We start from the raw sequence: 20,153 nt of genomic DNA on the forward strand, positions 1-20,153 counted from the left end.
AACATTGCTGCTATTGCAACATTGCCAAGACTTTCAGCGGGCTGGTTTTCCCCCTGCGTACCCGGAAAGACTGCGCCTTCGGGAGCGTTTGATCGCTCACGTTAAATGTGCATGCGACAGCAACGCTCGCACCAGGGCTATACAGATAGGAGGAATTAGCATTTCATGCACTTTTTTCTCCTGCTCATAATTCAGTTTTATTCAGTGTGCAGATACGTATAGACTCTTACGATTTGCTCTAGTTGTGTACAGGAACAAAGCGTCAGTCGAACGTGTTGTTCAGAATGTCCTTAGTTTCATTTTAATGAGCGTACGGACGATCGCATGCAATGTTCTGCACTTGCAAACATTGGCGACAGCATCACGCCAGAAAGGCGCCGCGCGGGGAACTCTTCGAGCCTGCCTGGAGACGCGTCTCTGGAAAATAAGGGGGAAGGGAGAGGGGGGGGGGGGGATTTAGTTGTGAGGCATTCTTGGCACGTCTTATTGCCGACTGGTGACGGTAGTGGCGACCGAGTACATGAAAGGAACCGACGTGGTAGCGCAGTACTTGCCGTGGGAATGTAGTCTATGGTGTGGCGCTGCTGTGTACGAGCTGGGAACGAAACAGCTTTCCTGGTGGATGGGGCAAATAAAGACGGCGGTGTTCACGACACTGTGCGCACGTTGAAGGGCCTGCAGTTGCAACAGTATGAATCTGGATCCCTCCGCTCGAGCACTGATATCTCGCGCCGGTAATGTTCCTTTGACACCCCATGAATTTGTCGTGCTTCGGCTTCGCACGCTTTTGTGTAGCCACCGCGTCCACTACGTTGTGCATGTTTGTTTCCCGGCGTAGTAAATCCTGGGCACGTTTTCTCCTCCGATTTTCCGTGTCGTCGCCGCTCGCCTCCGCGTGGCGGCGGCGGCGTCCGAGCGTGGGCGTGAAGGAGAGGCGGCATACTTTCCGTTCTTCGGCCGTTTCCCCGCGTGAGTCAGCACCTTGCGGCAGTTGACCCTGTTGCGGTAATGTTTCCTGTCGCCGACTGCTGGCCTCCGACCTTGCCTGCCGACAATGGCGCCTCTGCGGCGCTTTCCAGCCACTCTTGTTGTTTCTTCAGCCAGCGCAGGTGGCGCTGGCGGGCGGCTTCTCTTGAGTTTTTTGCATGGGCGTTCGAGTGTCGGCGCGAGCGGCTTCATTCCGCCTTCTTTTCGTTGGCCGGCCGTAAGCTGCGCTCTTGATTCGTTCCTCTCCTTTTGTAAAGTCTAATGGCGCCGAGACTCGAAATCCATTCGGCCGCGCCGACGACCTTCCAGCGTGAATTCTCTTTGTGCTCGCGGCGGTGCTTGCGTGTGCATGGGGCGAGGTTCTTTGCTGGCTCCTTCTCCGGTCGTTTATTTTGTGCGTGTTTCTGCGCTGGTTGCTGTCAGGGTATGTCGATCCTTTTCAAGGCGCCAGAAAGAAGAAGGCGCTGTTGCACCATGAAATGACGTGGGCAGGCGGAGTGGCTTGCCGCCACGTTCTGGGAGGAGGACTTCTCCCTCTCCGCTTTCATCGCCGACGGTGATGGGCGCTGCGTGGGGGGCGCCAATCGTGGTGCCACCTGGCGTGCGAAACATTAACCACATCGACGAACGCCAGTTCCTGAGGAGCGGGGGCCGAAAAAGATGGTGCAAGAGCGAAAACGTGCTGGCTCGGTGTCCATGACACGCCGAATCAGAGCGCGCGCGCGAGGAATTCGACGCGTGAGTTCGTGGGCCTTCGCGCCGTTTGTCTCGTCTCTGACCGGCGAAATGTGTGGACACCGCGGGAACCTCGTTGTTCGTGCTTACATCATAAAGTTTGATTTGTGTGTGTGTGTGCGCGTGTGCGTGTGCGTGTGCGCGCCGTCTGAACGAGGCCGATATGTGTTGCGCGCATCCCCAGTCACCTGCCCCTCTCTGTGGGTAACTTGGCAGAGCACTTGATGAGGCCCGTCCGTCACTCTTGAGTAACGACGCATTCTTGCGCCAAGGAGCACCCACCCGTAAACTTGAAGGGCGGAGAGTATGATTGAGTACAAGAGCGAGATAGACAGAAATAATTTACATAATTCGGGGCTCTCATAAATGTCGGAACTTTGGTGGTTCAACTTCATCAAAACTCTGTCGGCACATCGTAGGGGCCAAACCGAAATTCGCGTCTAATGTGAACTTTGAAAGCGGGATTGGGTTCAACTCTTGGAATGAATGAATGAAAACTTTATTACTATATATCTTTTGCCGGTATACGTCCCCTCTGTTCAGGGAACCTCTAGGTTGCCTATCGTGGCTTCCTAGGCGGCGATGATCCCCTGGCGAGGCATACGTTCACGTTGGGTGTCGGACTGGTCAGTGCCGGACATTTCTGATCTGATCTGCTCTTTTAGGAGCGAAGCAGGGGCTCGGGCTGTCGGCGTCTCCTGTCGTCGTCTCGTGTATCCACGGTACTAATACGCCGGGACACTGGTTTTCCTACGCCTCGCGCTAGTACGCTTTGTGCTTCAAAGACACGAGACTTTTACAGCAAAGCTGTATACCTCTACCTGAACTCGGCACGATCTACGACTTGGAAGCGCAGGGGCCTCATCAACGCCAGGAGCATTAGGACGAGGGAGAAGAACCCAAGAACTACATTGTACATATCGACTGGGATTAGCTACGCGATTACTGATCGCATATAAGTAATGTACAAATGTATATAATTGAAACAAAATCGTCTTCGTCTCTCATTGCCCATGAACAGCGACTTTGCTGTGGGAAACGCCGGCGCACACTGCGTGCTTCGCCCCTCCCCAGGTTTCACGTTAGGGGAGATGGCCCGGGATTTTTTTGTGAATGCTGGCGTTGTCGCATATACGACGCCGCCGTGCTGCGTGCGCCGCGAGCACTGCACGTACAAGTTCACCTGACTGCACACATGGCTCACAGCAGTGCCGGCAGCCTGAAGGCAGCAACCCGTGTCGGTGTGGCTTGCACCTCCCTGCAGGAGCGGCTTGAGCAATGGCCGCTGAGCGGAGGTCCATAACGTGCTGCGCTGAGCACCCGGTTGGTACACGGGTTCGAAAAAAATGGAAGCCTTAGTTATTCTGGAGCTGTTTTGGCAAAAGTACCTTTTTTTACACTTGCGTGGGCTGATGCGCGAAGCACTTGCGTAGCTCGGGCGCCGAACTGTGCACGAAAATAAGCGTTCAACGGCTGCGGGGCAAGCGAGGCATTGCACGAAAGGAGATTTAGCCTTCAAAACTAAAGGCCGTCAGGTGGGTGTGGAAAGGAGGTCGCGGTACTACCTGCACTGGCTGCTGCGCTCTGAAGTCCAAGAATTACGCCAATTTTCAGGCTCAGTGCACGCGGCGGCGCGCATTGTGTTTCGACCTGAGCCTATTTCCGCTGTTAGAGCCAGGCGTAATTCAGGCCGGTGGCCAGTGAAGTTCATCCTGGGCCCTTTTTACCGACTCTGTCTGGAGGCAGGCCACCACTTTTATCACGTCGGCACTACGCGTGGAAGGCGGCGTCTTAACAAAGTTTAACTCTTAACAAATCACCGAAGAACCGTGGCGTAGTGTTACTCTTTTGGGTTAGGTTTATGGCGTATGTTACGTTTACGACGTACCTCGCTGGTCAGCCGTCGAAGCGCTCAACGTACATAAAAAAAAAAAAAAAAATTGCCGCGTGTCTGCTTGCCTCGCAGCAAATGTCGTGGAAAGACGATAGGCGTCTTCCACTCCTGCCACGTAAACAGATATCTTCTCTTTCCTGGACACCTCTCACGTTATTCACCTCGCGTCTCACTTCTCCCACGATAAACACGGCGGCGGTTTGCTCAAGTATGTTCAGTTTTCCCGCGTTCCACTGCGCGCGCGGCACCTATTCGAAAGGGGGTGCCCTTGATGAAGTTGCAAGCGCCCACCCGTCTCGCGGCGCGCTAGTGCAATGTCGAGCGGCGTTCGTCGCGACCTAGAAACTGTCTGCGGTGAAAAAAGTGGAGAGCGCGCAGAAGACGACGCTAAAGGCCCAACCACATGCACGCGTAAAATTGACGCACTCGCGCAACGACGTACGCCTACGGCGACCGAAGACGCCGGAGAGGGCGAGTAACCGCATAGGCGCCGCAACGCGCGTGCGAGCCCAGCGTGCTCCAATGCGCCGCGCAGTGTGGCTAGACTACCCCGGACTCAGCTTTGTGGCGACCAGTTGAAGTGCACTCTAACTGGAATAAAACAAATAATGCCGCTTCTCACAAAATTACATATATTTAATACGGAAACAACGAAAACAGTTCTTGGGACATTGAAAAACGTTAAGAATTAGTACGCTTACTTGGCAGGCACAAATCCCCTCCGCTATATTTGGCGTAAACTCCCTTGCTCCAAGCTTAGTTCATCGTTGCTTTGCGTGTTTTCCCCCGTTGTCAGCTCTCCGTATTTTACAAATTCGTTTTATCACAGAAAAAATAGTAAAGTTCGCTTATTTATCAATTAGCTTTACTTGCAATGCGGCGTGACCTCCAGATAACATCACCGCCAGACGTCGACTTCAACGCCGTGCGCCCGAAAGTACCGAAAGTTTGCGTCGATGTCTGGCTGGCTCTGACTTGGGCGTAACAAGCGCGTAGCAATGTATTCGGCGTACTCCGAGTGGTGGTAGCAGTAGCTAACGTTTATACCAAGGCTCTGAGTACGCCGATTTTGCGCTCGCTTACGCCGGGTTACGTCGTTGCGCGAGTACATCGATTTTACGGGTGCATGTGGTTGGGCTTTAAGCGGTCCCAACAGGCTGTCTATTCTCGCAGGCTCGTGAGATGGCAGTGCAAGCGTACGTCTGCAAGCTGATAAAAACTGTCGTTCATCCTGCAGCTTTTGCTATTCACTGATAAACGACACGGTCCACAACCGTTGAAACAAAGTTTCTACGCAATCAAATGTTGTTAATTTGTGGCGTAGCTTTTCCTGCCGACCGTTGAGAGTGCTTCACTTGGTACCTCCACGCAGTCACAGTTAGAACGTTGCCGCTGTTTATTTCCCCCATTCTACGCCGATCAACTTCCCTGGCACCTTTCAGGTTATTTTGGAACGCGAGTAGCAAACCGGGATCTACACCTGGCGAACCTCTCGGCCTTTCCGTTCGTTTTTCTCCCCACGTCCTCCTCCGTGAGCGCAAAACTGAAAATTACTACTTGAGGAAGAAAATTAGAAAAAAAAAAAAGAAAAGCACGTAGAAAAATTGTCGGTGTAAAGCCTCAAAATTGCGATAGCGCACAGAAATGCAGGGTTAAACGGAAGCGCGTGAGAAAGGTGAAAGCGTAATGTCGCGAGCTGCAGGGAACAACAAGGACAGGGCCCGAGGTTAGTCCACGGTGGGTTAGTCTCGAGGTTGTTAGTTAACCGAGGGCCCGGTAAGCGCTGGTCAGCTCGTATAGGTGTCACCCAGTGCGTCTCCGGCGCCACGTTGGAGGAAAGGCGCGTTGAAAGCAAAAATGCGCAGTAATGAAGCAGCCAGTGGGATAATGGAGGAGTCCTATTTGGCGTCCGCTCCTCGCTGGAAACGAGCCTCGCTTCCTCATGTACCCGGTTATTTTCGCGGCGCCCGGTTGCATTTGGCATCCCTCCCCATATCTGAATCCTGTCTTTTTGTGTATCGCTGTAACGTCTTTGTTGCCGCGTGTAAGACGCCAAATTTAGCTCGCCGGTCTTTTCCTCTTCCTTCGCAGAGCCTTCTTCGAGCGCATTTCTCTGCTCTCTCTCTTGGGCGTGAACTGTGCGAGCAGGCAGTAATGGCGCGCGCAGGGTCGCCAATTCTTGCTCAGATTCAGCGAGGGCGGCCGCGTGAGTTACGTGCTTTCTGATTCGCGGCTTGTCTTAATTTCTGTACGGGCTCGATTAGGTTCGCCATCTGCGTTTAACTTCGCGGCTAATTGCGCTGACTAACGCCCGTAAAGCTGGTACGAAGAGGCGGGAAAACACTGCGTGTGGGGCGTTAGGAGGCCGATACGCGTCATCAAGCGCTGTCGCCTTAAGGAATATTCCCGTAAACACCTTTCACGTTGTGAAATGGTGCGGACGTCCAAAACGTCGCTTGCCAGTGCGGCCGTTTTGTCCATGCACCGTGGTCCTGGTATAGGGAATTTATTGCCGCGCTGAAATGTGCGCGGTTCGTTGGAAGTTTAGCAACGTATCGCAAATTGCGAACCATGTTTCGCGTTTATCTTGGTGCTCTGGTGAACGGGCGCGTAGTACGTGACGGAGAGTCCAGAGTGGTGAAACGGAGCGCTTCCATGGCGGCCGTAATCGCCGCCGCGTTCGCAGTAGCCGCGGGAGGTTGCCAAAGCTGCCGGCGTGACGCAACGGCGATACCACGCGATGCCACGACCCGCGGCGACCCCTTTCCGCGTCGTCGCGAGCCGGACTCGCCCCGGGCGCCAGTTCCGTTGGCCGTGCGGCCTTGACCTCGTGGCGGCAGCGACCTAGCCCCGCTGGGTGTTCCTCCTATGCCACTTTTCGCTTTTTATAGCGCCGCTTTCTTTGGGTCGATGGCGATTCCTGCCTCCTTGAGGAGTGCCGCGCGGCGCTCCGGGCGTCGGCTGCTGCCCTCGTTTTCCTTCGGCCGCGGGCGAGAAACAAGAGCCCTCGTCGCGGCGCGTTTTCGCTCTCGCCGGCAGAGCGGCCGCGACAGCGTCCCTTCCACAGCCGCGCGGTCCAGGAACGCGGCCGATGCCCGCGCAGGCGCGGGCTAGTACCCACACGCTGTGCGACTGAGAAGAAAGTGCTGATCGATTCGGTTGTTTCCCTCGTGGGCACCTTCAGTGAGCCCAGGTTATAATCTGGCGTGGTAACCGTGTCAGACGCTCTTTGCAGCCACGTTACGTTCTCACGCTACTGCGGAGTGGGCCACTGCACTCGGCGCGGTCACAGCGGGCTTCCTGTAAATCAGCTGCGATGGGGATGCGTGTCTTATTTACTTCCGGTTCCACATCACGCGTTCGTGGTTGGTGGCTGCTTGCCTTTCCGCGCTGTTCATCGAGAAGTTGGTGTCCACGTACTTTACCGCTTCCTGAGCCTGGACGTCGTGTCGTTTTGCCGTAGCCCTTCCGCCCTTCTCTGGTCGTTCTTTGATCGTGGCGACGCCAGCACTCGGGCTGCTTGCGTGGGTTCCCCGACAGCGAGACGTCCGTGCCTGTGCTGTGAGGTCGTCGTTGTGTTTCGCACTGACGAGGATGCAGGGCAGGCGGCGATGGGGTGCAGACGCTCTGTTAGCGCTGGCAATGAATTCGTTTTTCACGCCTGGAGAGGCGCGCAAGAAACGACGTCAGCGAGAAAGGGGCGCTGCGAAGCGCTCTTGTCGCGACTCTTCGCAAGCACGTACACGTATTGGCTTCCCCAGCCAGCTAGACGCCTGCTGCACGTTTGTTTTTGTTTGCTTCTATACTACAGGAATTCCTGCGTTGAAACTACGCGTTGTTCTCTTCCAAATCAAGCTATTTACTCCTGTTTTTGTCATATGCAACTTTCATCGTACCTGCCGCTAGGACTCTGTGTGCAAAGCTTCTATCGCGGGTGAATCTAGCCTTTCAGTCTGCGTGTAACTTTGGCAGTACCGTGAATACTCACGAAGTGCGAGAGTTTCGTTTTACTGCACCTACAAAAAGCAGGCAGGGACACCGGATGTGTATCAAGTGCCTGCGCAGACACTCGTTCGATGGTTGCAAGCCATCTCGAACTTTTCTCCGACACGGGGCCTTTTTTTTTTTTTTTTTTTCGAGCCATTTTGCCACAGGGATGCCAAGGAATGGAAATGTACATGCTCAAGTTGACATGTAGGTATGTCACAGAATTGAGAGGTAATTTAGTGGCCGATGTCTCGGACGGGAGGAGCGACAAACTCCCCACTACATGCGAATTCGAGGATGTGGTTCGGACCTGCTAACAGGCGATAGGTCCACGCCTGATTGGCCGCTGGCTGGAGGCACGAGACGGGGCACGGGATAACAGTTTCAAAACAAAGCACATTTACTTTCTCCACATACACAGGAAATCAAGAACAGGCTGACACAGAGGGTATGACGACTAAACAACGTACTGCAGTTGACACCCCGTTGAGGTCAGAGCTGCCAAGAAACCGACGCAGAGTACAGGGGTCAAAACTTAACAACAACGCGCTAACGCGTGGCTTTCGATACCTGCAGCGCAGCCTGCTGATAGCCACCGGCGTTACCAGCGAGATTATGTGACGGCGCTGCAGCGGCTTGGCATGCGAAAGCGATTACCGATGCTTCCTTGTTTTGGGGGGGGGGGAGATTCTACACCAAAAGTACCTCACCACGACCGCCTCCAACGCCTATATTGAACATTGTTTGACGCCGATAACCAGCGCACTCTCATTTTCGCCTTTGGTATCGTTCCCACATTCCATTTTTTTATATCGGAACCATACCAAAGGCGATAACAACACTGTACTGGTTATCAGCGTAAGATAACGTTTAATATAGGCTTTGGCGGTGGTCGTGGTAAGGAACTTTTGGTGTCGAATCTCACCCCCGAGACAAGGAAGCATCGGCAATAGATTTCACATGCCAAGCCGCCGCAGCGCCGTCACCTAATCTCGCTGGCCACGCCGGTGGCTATCAGCAGGCTGCGCTGCACGTATCGAAAGCCAGGCGTTCGCGCGTTGTTGTTAACAGTTTTGACCGCTGTACATTGATCACCATGAAAGAAACGGTACCCGCCGTTAGGAGCCCAAGAAGGAGACGACAGTAGATGGAGGGGATAGTAAAGTGTACAATAGGCGGGGTTGGAGGCGGCCCCAACCCAACTGTCAACTGCTAACAAAGGCATGCGAGGAATACATACAGCATGGTGCATTGCAGGAGGCGGATAGAGAGGCCCGTGCAGTGCACTTAGAGAAGTACAACAGAGAAGACGATTAGAAAGAGTCCGAAGAAGAGTGGAGAAGGGGAGAACATCTTAGCTGCGGTCCGGCTGATGATCTCGCCGGGGTGACGAAGGCTGTCGGCCGTCTGTGGTGGGGCGCCGCCATCAGCGACGCAATTTGGGCGAACTTCGGCCGCGCACTTTCACCTCCTTGAGGCACTCTTCGGGGTCCCGGAGTTCACCGCCGTCGTCACTCGGCCTCCCCAGCACAGCCCTCAAGGCCGACGCCGCGTCCCGGCCGTCCGTCCGCCCACCGCCAGTTCTCAGCCCATTTTCCCCGCAAACCCCGTGCTGCACCGCGCACACAGTCCCCCGGGCCGAGTTGCTCTCGAAAAGCGTTCATTGCTGCAACTGAAGGAAAACCGGCCAACAGCCGCTACATGGCCTCAGTGACGTAATTCGGGCCGTCGAAGAACGTCACGACCGGGAAAGAGAGAAGAATCTTTTGAGCGAGTTTACAAGTCATCTGATGGGCGTAGAGCAGTAATTTTTGGCTGAGGTACTTTTCTACCCCGTAATCTAAGTACTGGGTGTGTTGGGTGACTACGTTCTGCAAGCATTTAAAATTTCAAGAAAAAGTTGAAAAAAGTGTTTCTGGGTGCCTTTAAGGCTGTCATTGCTATCGGTGCACAGCAGTCTTTTTGAATGAACCATACTTGTATTTCATCTTCATGGTTCCTTTGAAATCGTCAAATCGCCCCTGCAGTGAGCGTTTGCATGACGATTTGTCGGTCACTGCAAAATGGCAGTGAAGTGTAATTTCAATCGGTGTTCCACTCGCCGAAGCTGGACGTGGGCTCCGGGGTGCGGTAAAACGTCATTAAAAGGGGCCGTGAAGACGAAATACTAGTTTGGTTTACTTAAAAAGACTGCTGTGCCACCATAAGGCATCATTCGCACAGCCATTTTTCACCCGGTCACGTCACCGTCACTATGGTGTACTAGAATATCCGTCACGTCACCGTCTTCCGTCATGGGCGACGGTATCTCGGGCGATTTCTCGCCGAAGACGGTGAGATGGTGACGGGAAGCCGGGCTCTACGTTTCCGTTCCGTCAACGCGACGACGGGACCACGCCCCGAGGTAAACAAGCCAGTCAGAAAACTTATTTTTGCATTACAGCAATTATAGTCACCTTGTATCGCGTATATCACGACATTTTTTTTAAGTGTTCTGATCAAGCACGCTCAATTCTAGGCTAAATTTATCACTAGGCAAACGACCCTGTACTCTGACGGAGGGCTCCAGTACGAACGCTGCTCCGTTACGCCTCCGTCGCGGCTTTTTGACGTGATGGTGACGCGTGGCGAAGAAGGTGACGGCTGTGTGAATGAGGCCTAAGGGTGATATTAATGCTACCAAGAAAAGATATGCAGCAGTGGCGACTCCCCTGCCGGCGATTTTTCTATGGCGGCCGCCGGCGGCCGACATAAGGCACAGCCAAGAAACGTGGCAAGGCGGTTGTAGCGGACCCTTCAGTTCGGTTTGATCGTGTCACGTGAATGCCGACGTGCAGTTAATTCACTGATAACTGAGTTTCCAGTGCTTGCTCACATAACATAACTCCTGCCTGTATGCGTCACTCGAGCGCAAAATATGAAAAAATTGAAATATTTCATACGTTCCTTTTTTTTTTCTTTTTGTTACAAAACGCATTTCGTGGAGGGAATGGAGTTAAGTGAGTTACCGAAGGCTAGTTCTTTCGAACTGACCAAAGTTGTATTTTGTATTCAGGTAAATAGATATGTTTGATGGTGCATTGTGTAAGTTCAACATAAATAATCGTTCATTGTGCGATGTCACGGAAGTATAGGGCTGTGTATTATAGCTTTGTGGAGATAATTTTATGCTGCCTAAGTGTTACCCAAATTCAATGTTAGCGTATAAAACACATTGTGCGCTTATTATAGAATTTTCTGTTTCAGGCTAGGTTTGGGCAGATAATGTGTCATTTTCATTACCGATGCGGTAAGTGTGTAAAGTGAGATTGCACGTACTCCTTATACGCTCTCTTGTGACTTTCCGTAGCGAGTTGACTCATATATAACGTAAAGTCGAATTTCTGGCTCGCTGTCAGCCAACTTATCCATCTTTTTTCTTCACAATTCTTGGTTAGTAAACAAGATAGTGGTTGATTTGAACTTGCATAAGTAGCTAATACGTCGTCGGTAGCAGTTGGATGCAACACAGGGATGGCATTTGCGCGTCGTCGTTTTACCGCAGCTCCCGTTCGAGAGGGCAAGAGAGGCCCTCGCTTCGCTGAAGTGGCTATCGGGAAGCCCGATTTTTCAAGCAGTGCCAGATGACAGAGACAGCTGGCCTTTCTCTTTCATCCTCCCTTCATGGGTGGATAAGTGAGGAGGTCGATGTCAGATGTAGCCCTGCTTCCGTACGGATTGAGGAAAAGTTTTTTAAAAGCGAGTGAGCTTTTGCGTCTGCTTGAGTCGTTTTTTTTTTCTGATACGAGCGCCCTGTATTCGGGGGGTTTCGTTCGCGCATCTGTCATTGGCCCTTAGCCGAGACGCGAACTGCAGCCAAGACTCCAAGGTTTCGAAAAGCCTACGGAAAGTCGTCGGTGCTGCCCTTGGCTGCCGAACGCGTCGGATCTGATTGTTTTTTTGTCCCCCCCCCCCCCCCTCCCCCCCTGTGTTGGCGAGGAAAAGCGCGACGTTTGTGCATAGCCTGGCTTCCACATTTGGGGTTCACCATTCGCTTGCGTTCCAATCGTAGCCGGCTACCGACTCTCCCGAGGCCGTGCGGCAGCAGGTGTTGTGGCCGCCGGCGCACGTCTGCTGCCTCCGATAGGCCGTGCGCGTGACCGGGGGCCAACCTGCTTTCCGCCAGGTGGGCTTCATCTGCCGCGCGCGCTGTGTGGCCGACCGCGGCCGGCCCTTCCCCCGTTGCTGTCGCCGCCTAACGGTCCCCGTGCCGGTACTTGTCGCCGACGGGCCGGCTTTTCTTGACAGCCACGAGCGCGTCACTTGTTGCGCCGGCTATCACTTCGTAGCGCGCAATCGATACATTGGCGGAGGTGCGCAACCCAAAGTGCCAACATTTGAAACAAATCGTGGCTATCAATTGAGGTTCGTGGAGCTTCCACTCTCGGCACGTTCTGCGCGGTGTTTGCGCCACGGCAGGGAAGAAAGACCGTAAAACGTATTAGGACGTAAAGAAAAAGTGAGTATAGCCTTTTGATGTTCGCTTTGCTAGCGAAACACTTTCTGCCGCAACAACAGGAAAATTAGAGGAAGACGCACGTTAATTTTTTTTTTTGATGCACATTGTAGGGACGTGAGGACTGGTGTGCTCGAAGTCCGCATACGGCTGTAGCCAGTCCAGGAGGAAAGGCGGGTTCGATTAAGGCTGCTGTGCAAATAGGCAGTCGGGATTCCTGTAACGCCGTTCCACCTAATGTTTGTGCAGCTCTAATGCAGGCGGCGGAAGGAAAACTGGACTTGTTTGATCATGTCCCAGGTGCTTGGAGTAGGAATTGCAAGCTAGGCCTCGTCAGGGCTTCGAACACGTGCCGCGTGTTCAGGTATTTCGTACGGTGGCTGAAACCACGGCCAACATGCTGATGCTGCGTTGCTATTCGGCAAGCATGTGTGATAAACGGGGAAGTGAATTTGTCCAACTAATGCGTGTGGCGGCCTTGTGTGGTTCAACTCGTGTCATATTTTATTCCCGCAGTTTTTACAGAACCAAGTATAGAGCATTATGATATAGAGCAAGTATGGAGCATTAAGTATAGATAGAGCGTTATGGTATTCGTAATTTCCCGGAAGAAAGAACACACCGAGTACCCGTGGTAACCACTACCTAACAACGACCTACCGCGATGGCGTCACACTAGTTCGAAGTGGGGTGCAATAGGGTCCCGGTCGCCGTAGTGCTTAGGCTCAGCTTTGTGCAGTATGCGTGTAAGAGGGGACGGGGGGGGGGGGGGGGGCAGTTTGTTAAACATCGGCGTGCAGATTAGCGAGTGCTACTTCCCATCCGGATTCGCGCTAAATCACACGCAGAGGACGCAGAAGGCAAACAGCGTGTGCTTATATACTTACAACCTCACAAGTTTATTTATAAGCGTTTTACAGTTATTTTCAGTGTCGCTTACGTTCGGCTAGATCGTTGAGTTTGTTCACCGGCGTGCTTTTTTTTTTTTTTTTTTGTAGTTATGAAGGTCGTTGCTGCTCGGGCTTCTGAAAGTATGTTCGCCAGAAATCGAACTCGTTGCGTTCTAAGAGTGCATGTTAGACACGAGGCGTGTGGCTTGTTTCACGTTTGCAGCCTTCTTTGTGGTGAGATCCGTGTTTCGAGCGGCCGGGTTGAGGGTATCGGCCAGGGCAGCAGCGGCTCGCTTTGTCCTGCTTCCCCGCGGCCGTTCTTCGGCGCTGATGGTCTCGCTGGCTTTCCCCTTTCCGCTGCCGTGGCGGGGGGCGTGCGGGGGCCAATCTCATTGTGGTCCGACGCAGAAGGTACGCCGAGGGTTAAAACAGCCAAAAAAACAACAAACAAACAAACAAAGAAACACGGCCGGGCGCGCCCCGCCTCAAAGCTGCTGACCTTCTCTCGGGAGGGCGAAACCCTTCTTGGAGCAGAAAAATAAGGGGGCGACCTTGAAGTGGCTTTCAAGTTTCAGGTTCACTGAACCCCTACTACCATCACTGCCAAAATGACAACAGATCCGCGCTCGAAAATGACGGGTAAGGGGGGCGGTGTTCGAGAATGTTTGGACGCGGCTGGATGTTTCACCGGAACGGGCGGCTTCCTCCTGCCGGCCTCCCTCTCTCCGCTCGTCGGCGCTGGGCGAGTCCATTCGCGTAGGACTGACTGCTTGGAGATGTGGCGAGCACCTCATCCCCATTCTGGCCTCTTGTTTGCTGCCGCACCTTTCAAGCATTTTTCTGTCCCCTGGCGCGTCGCCTCGCTTTCAATCTGTCAGTGATGAACCGTGCCGAACGTTCTCCTTTAAATGCAGCAACAGGACAGTGAGAGGGGTGCGGCGTATTTAGGCCATTTGTAAGTGCTGTGCAGAATTTGTGCTCTTGTCGCAACAACCCTGTTGTGCACCGCGGTTGATCGCACTTGTTTTCCCCGTTCACGGCATCGAGGGTTCTACCTGCGGTGTGTTTGCAGGAACGTGTGCCCAGTTCACCGTACTGCATACCCTCTGGCCAGGAAAGTACAGCTGGCCCACCGGCCCGCGCATGTCGTAGGCGCCAGTCGAGTGGGCACCGAAATCAGTTGCGCCCGCCACCACTACAGGGCTTCAGCATTGGCAGCTGTCTGGGGGAGGAGAAACCGGTTTGGAGCGCACTTCTGCGAGGAGAACGGCGTTACGGGTCCCGTGGCCCCGTGATGACGTTGCGCGCCAACATGCAGCCTCTTCGCATGAGACCGACGTGCAAAGGCTGTGTTACGTTGCTTTCGGAATAGTCTGTCTGGCTTTCAAACGTCGCGGCACTTTCGAGCCGTGTCGTTTCTTGAGGTCCAACAGTGATGCATCGAGGTAACCGCTTCGGTTGCATCGCAGCCGCTGCGACAGGAACAAAAAAAGAAAAAAACACAAAGAAGCGCTTTATATTATTTTTTTCCACGCTGTCCGCTTCGGTTTTGACTGCTAATCCGTGGTCAGTCTTTCATGTGCCCGCTGCGTGCGAGCTCTCTCTCTCTCTCTGCCGGACGCCATGTGCGACAGTCCGTTTTCATTTCCCTAATCGCGCGCACGTTTTGCAATCGATAGTTGAGCGCCGGGTGGCGCAAAGCGGCCCGGCGTGGCGGGGCTGTTTATTCGCCTCGACTTTGTTCCTCTCGGCCCGACACAGCGGGGAGCTGCCGGTCGATACAACGGACTTGTACATCTCGTGGCGCCTTCTGTGCTTTTGCCTGATCACTTTGTACGAGGTGGTCGACCACGCCACCACCACTGCTCACTGGCGGCGGCAACGATTTGTTGCGGTCATTTTTAAATACGTTCCTCCCCCGGCTGCTTTCCTCTCTTCTCCCCCGGGCGGGTAGCAATCGAAACTCTTTGCTCACGGCCGTCATTAAAACACGTGGGACGGCGTTTGAGTTTGTAACGAGTTGCTTGGAGACCACGAACCGTTGTGAGCCCATTGATCGGTGCCAATCGATACTGGAGGCGATATTTTGGGATGAGAGGAGGAGGGGCTCTTTTTTAGTGGCAAATCAAGCGATCTTTATGTGTGTGGGAACGCTGCATCGACAGTGCTAGCCTTCCTGTTGGCGCCTCCTGTATGCTCGCGTAATGAGCCACCTCTTGTGGAAGGCCCAGTTCTGCGTGTTCCACATCCCGCGCGTATAGCCACGCCTGTGCGGACGGACGGTTTTCGCGCGTCCTATCGCGGTGGGCGGCGTTGACAAAGGGCTACCCACCGTCATACGCCTTGGCCTGAGCAGCTGTTCCGGCTGTGTTGAGGCACACGAGTCGCTTTTAGCCTCGAACGTGTCGCATCTGGGAGAGCTGAAACTAGATTTAGGATGATTTCGCGACCAAATCAAGCTCGCGTGGCACTGGAGACCTCGCGTTGAGTACGAGAGAGCGCCTGACAGGTCCCACCTAAAATTTTCGATGCCAGAATTGTACACCGTCAAAAGAAACACCGAATGCAGAATTTCCGTCGCTACTTCGTTAGCGTAGAATATTTTTCGCGTTTTAAAGAAAACCCCCCATATTGGGACAAGCGGCTGAAGGAGCGCATCATCCAAGTCTCGCGTGGCTCACATCGCTCCAGGGCTGGATATCCGTGGTGCGTCATCCCGCTGCATTTTTGGTATTCCATTTGAGCGCCGCGTGCTGCTGTAGCGAGCAGCTCGGTTTCGCTGTCGAGTGGCGCGCAGTGAACAGCCAACCGTGGCCGCGCACCGGCAGGTGGTCCTGAGACGGGGCCCTCGTCTGCGGCGGCGCCTGTTCTAAAATGGCCACCGCCGTTGAGGCGGCAGCAACAGATGGCCGAGCCAAGAATGCCGCTGCCGCTGCCACCGCTGTGGCAACTTGGTGGTGGTGCCGCGGAGAGGGCGAGGGGGGCGGTGAAATGGCCTCCTGGGAAGCAGTCATTTGCGACGCGCACTGCAGGTATTGTTTCCCGCCAGCAGTAGCCCTGCGTGGCGCGCGTGGCCCGCGCGTGGCGGGTTCCGACGGTTCTCCGCGTCCCGGCGGCGGCGGCGGCGGCAGAAGCGGCCCGAAACAGGGGCACCCATTAGCATTCCCTCCTTGAGCCGGCCCTTATCAGCTGGCTTCGCCTTTCGTGCTGCGCGGGAACACGGAGGCGTTGGTTGTTTTCGTGCCTCGTCCGACGGGGCACGCTTCTTTCTGGTGAGCCAGTGTTCGCTTTGCATTTGAATGGCGTTACGATCCGTTGGCAACGTAGATTTGCATTTCAAAGACTGCGCGCCGTCGAATAAACAAGCACCCAGTGCGGAATTCCTTTGTTGACAGACCTGCGGCCTGAAAGGAACCTCCTCGCCGCAACGCTGGTCCTGCCCGGGCGCATGGCGTCCAACGTTGTTACGCGTTCCGCCCGGAATAAATTTGCCGCACTTCCCGGCCGCCGCAAGGTGCATTCCGGATTAATGTGCTCGGTCGCGTATTGTTTGGCAGCGCCTAATGGGGCGCACTTGGTGAACCGTGTTGCTCGTATTCTCGAAAATTCGACCTTTCTTTTGTCTTGGCGCGCCTCTTTCGCGCGCTATTCCTGTGCATGCCCCCCGGCGGGCAAATGAAAACGCGGCCACTTGACGCGTATATCCATTTCTGCGCGCGCACGAATTTAGCGCGCGTGCACGGCAATCGCGATACTTTCGCGCAGGTAGAGACGTCCCATTGGCCGAAGCTCGTCGGCGGACGACTGCCGGAGTGGTGGGCTCCTCGGTGCCGCTTCGGGCTCTCCCCCGGGTGATGGGACCTGCGCGTGAATTCCCTTTTGCGCGCGAGTGTTTTCGGTAACCGTGAGTGCCTCCGCGCGGGACCGAGGAGCTCCGGCAGTAATTAGGCCGCATAACGCAGTTTGGCTGATTGCAGTCTTATTGGTATGGAAATGGTGCAGGCCATTTGTGACACATGCGAGCCCATTTGGCGTTCTTCATTCTGCACAGCTGCCGTCCTCCCCTTCCGCATATTTTGCTCCCCTTTGTCCCGCCCGATGCGCCTCCGCCGCCGCGCTCGGAGCGGGAAATGCAAATCGGGAGCCACTTGTGGGACTATTGAATTACCAAAGGAAATAAAAGGCCTAACAAGTAACGGCTCGTAATGAATTCTCCGCTGTCTTGATTAGGGTCGTTTTTGCGCTGCCTCTATTTCATAGTCGCCCAAGCAGCAAAAAAAGTCCCAGGAACAACGAGTGAATTGGAAGACGGAGAAATTGGTGAAGCGGAAGCTTTGGTAAGCTGTTTACGGTCTCAGGCTTAGTGCCTGCTGAAAAGGACGGGGAATGGAGGGATGACGCTAAGGAAGGCACGAAGGACAATTTTTTCTTTCCACACTTGTCGATGTTTCTACTACATGACATTTTCGAGAAGCGCTGAACTTGGTTCCGAAGTTTTGTGTCCTCGGAGTGTTAACAAGGCAGTGCACTGCGCTATGACGCAAGCTTAGCGTGCGCAGAGTAACGGGCATTAGTAGAAAAGATATGATGTGTTTCATCATAATATACTCGTCGTAATCAGGAGCTTTCAGGCGAGAACTGGGCGCCAGCAGCTGCTGGATATTCTCGAGCCGTCGAGCTTGGAATTTTAGCGGACATTTCTGGTGGGGTTATTAAAATCGAGGGTTTAAGTAAGGCTGGTGGGGAGGACACCGAGCAACGGATAGAGCCTGAAGATAAAAGACGTTTCGGTTTCCCCAATCTCTCTCTCTCTCTCTCTCTCTCTCTCTCTCTCTCTCTCTCTCTCTCTCTCTCTCTCTCTCTCTCTCTCTCTCTCTCTCTCTCTCTCTCTCTCTCTCTCTCTCTCTCTCTCTCTCTCTCTCTCTCTCTCTCTCTCTCGCACGCACACGCACACACTAGACTAATGCACAAAACTTGTGATTTGTGAATAAGGCCCCTGTGCGGGATCCCAAGCGTATTGTTTTTGTTTTACTCATTGCTCGGTGCATTCTTGCTTCTGTAATGGTAAGGCTGCTAGGAAAGCATGGATGGTGCCGTTCCAGTTCTGCCGCACGGAAAAGTTTTGAGCTTTCGAGCAGACGCCATGGACGCCTTACACTCGTAAGTCCCCGTATATAGGTCGTCTTCATCGCAGCGGTGCAGAATGACCAATCGAAGTGATCCAGTGTGTGAATTCGGCGAATGAGGAAGCCCAGCGTACGATTTGACAAAAAAAAAAATGCATGTGCGCAGGGACAATACGAAACGCTTGCATGCGTTTTGCATTGCTTAATGCCCCTGCGCTAGTGCCCTTTTTCATTCAGATTGAATTCTGGACTTTGACATTCGCTGTCTCCACGCTAACTTAAAGGATGGGCCATTATTACGCGGTGTCGTAACGTGCTGTAAACCGCTAAGGCACTGTAACGGCATTGCTTGCTGTCGGTTGTCTTGGGTGTGTAAATAGGCATCGGTGATAATACAGACGGACCTGTTATTAGGCCTGAACGACATAGTTACTCCTCACCTAATTTCGATGTCGGAATTGATGGTGAGATTTAGGCGCCCTGTGGACGAGCTGTATCCTGTACACATGTATCGTAAAGAGGACGGATGACTCGATTCAAATGCAGCGTTCGCGTATTCGTGTACAACTGCATAAGTAAAAAAAAAAACAGCAACAATGGATATGTTGAAACGCATGGGGTAAGGATGTACGGGGGATAATATTATTTAGTCTGCTTCTTTTACGTCGGAAACTTTCCGCTGAATGATTTCCTCTTTCATCAGTTTCACTAGTAATGCTTCTACGGGCATTTGCTGTGGGTCGTTGTTCGGGTAACATCGTTTGAACTTTATTGAGCAATGAATGGGGATACACTGACATCGCCGTTAGCTGGCCCATTGCACGTGACGCAGCAATTTAAGACCTTCCACATACTGAGAGGTAGTCTGACGCCGGTGGCTGATGCAGTGACACCAGTGTCCGTCACTGGTGTCACCGTCACCAGTGACCGTTAGTGACCGTCGCGTATTTCTCTAGTCTGGTATACGATCCTCCCGTCTTGTATACGGTGTACTGCATCACATTTCACGATAGTGTTGGGGATGGTGAAGGATCATTGTTTATATCTAGGGTTGTTCGTTTTCGGGTAAAACATGATTTTACTCGATTTTCACACCCCGAACATGTTATCCGGTTAAACCCTGTTCTTCCCTGAATGGTGCTGTTGTGCCTAGCAAAGGGCAGCTGTGATGGCGAGAGAACTTTCTCCCAGCTGAGAGAAGTCCGCTTGAAACAAACACCAATTTTAACGCGTTAGGGATATGCTCGTGATGTCTTCTGATAAAATAAACTTAGTGTTTTACGCAGTTAGGCTGTAGGTTTACCCCCCCCCCCCCTACCCCCCCAAAAATATTTCGGAATGATTTTACAAAAAGAGAAAAATGATTTCTTCCAGATTATCACTTTAAAATAGCACCGATTTTTACCCACCGATTTAAAAATATATATGAAATCCAAAAACGAACTACCCTGTCCATATATATCTCGGCTCTGCGGCGGACAGCAAGGAGTCCAGTGCAAAAGCCCGGATACCTTAGCTGGGTCGTGTTTCTACTGGCGGCAGCGCTGAAATTCTGTTTTCGCCCACCGTGGGCGAGAATAGAATTTCAGCGCTGCGTGAGTGGCTGTTGTGCTCACGTGCCCTGTTAAGTGGTCGCGAGTGCAGGCTGCCGTGGATCACCCCCTTTGCCCGCTTTCAAACTTGGAGTCGAGTGACTCTGGCGCCTGCTGTGGCGGCACGTGATTTGCCATGAACGCTTTTGCCCCGCTCTGTGTGGTGGAGTGGGAGCTGTCGGGCGTCGTAACTCTACTCCGCGAAGCTGCGTTGCGAGCGCGTGCTTAGTGTACGCATCAGGAAACCCAATGCTTTGTTGTCGGGTCTAAGGTGCGCTCGTCGGCTCTGTTTTGCTGCTTGGCGTCTCCTAAGGTCCTGACTGTGGGGCACGCTTGCTCCTCATCAAGTACGTCGTCGAACGGGTCCGTATTCCTCTCTTTGTGTTACCTTGCCTCGGGTCGTTTCTCCATAGCGCATTCCGGAAATGTTCTTGCACACGGCGGCTG

General features: G+C 53.4%; 1 protein-coding gene across 18 annotated transcripts in view; it reads left to right on the top strand.

Moving 5' to 3' along the window:
- LOC144155616 (TOX high mobility group box family member 3-like) overlaps positions 1–20,153 on the top strand; it is a 483,094-nt gene that overhangs the window by 399,831 nt on the left and 63,110 nt on the right. Inside the window, exon 1 of one of the 18 annotated variants that reach the window (XM_077687175.1) lies at positions 16,241–16,260. The exons of the other annotated variants lie outside the window; for them this stretch is intronic. The gene's annotated coding sequence lies outside the window, so the exon portion shown is untranslated. Of the gene's footprint in view, positions 1–16,240; positions 16,261–20,153 lie in introns of those variants that run through there. 18 annotated transcript variants of the gene reach the window in all.

The sequence above is a fragment of the Haemaphysalis longicornis genome, unplaced genomic scaffold, assembly GCF_048455015.1.
Source record: "Haemaphysalis longicornis isolate Haplotype H1 unplaced genomic scaffold, Haemaphysalis longicornis Haplotype H1 scaffold_1, whole genome shotgun sequence".
Lineage (NCBI taxonomy): Eukaryota > Metazoa > Arthropoda > Arachnida > Ixodida > Ixodidae > Haemaphysalis > Haemaphysalis longicornis.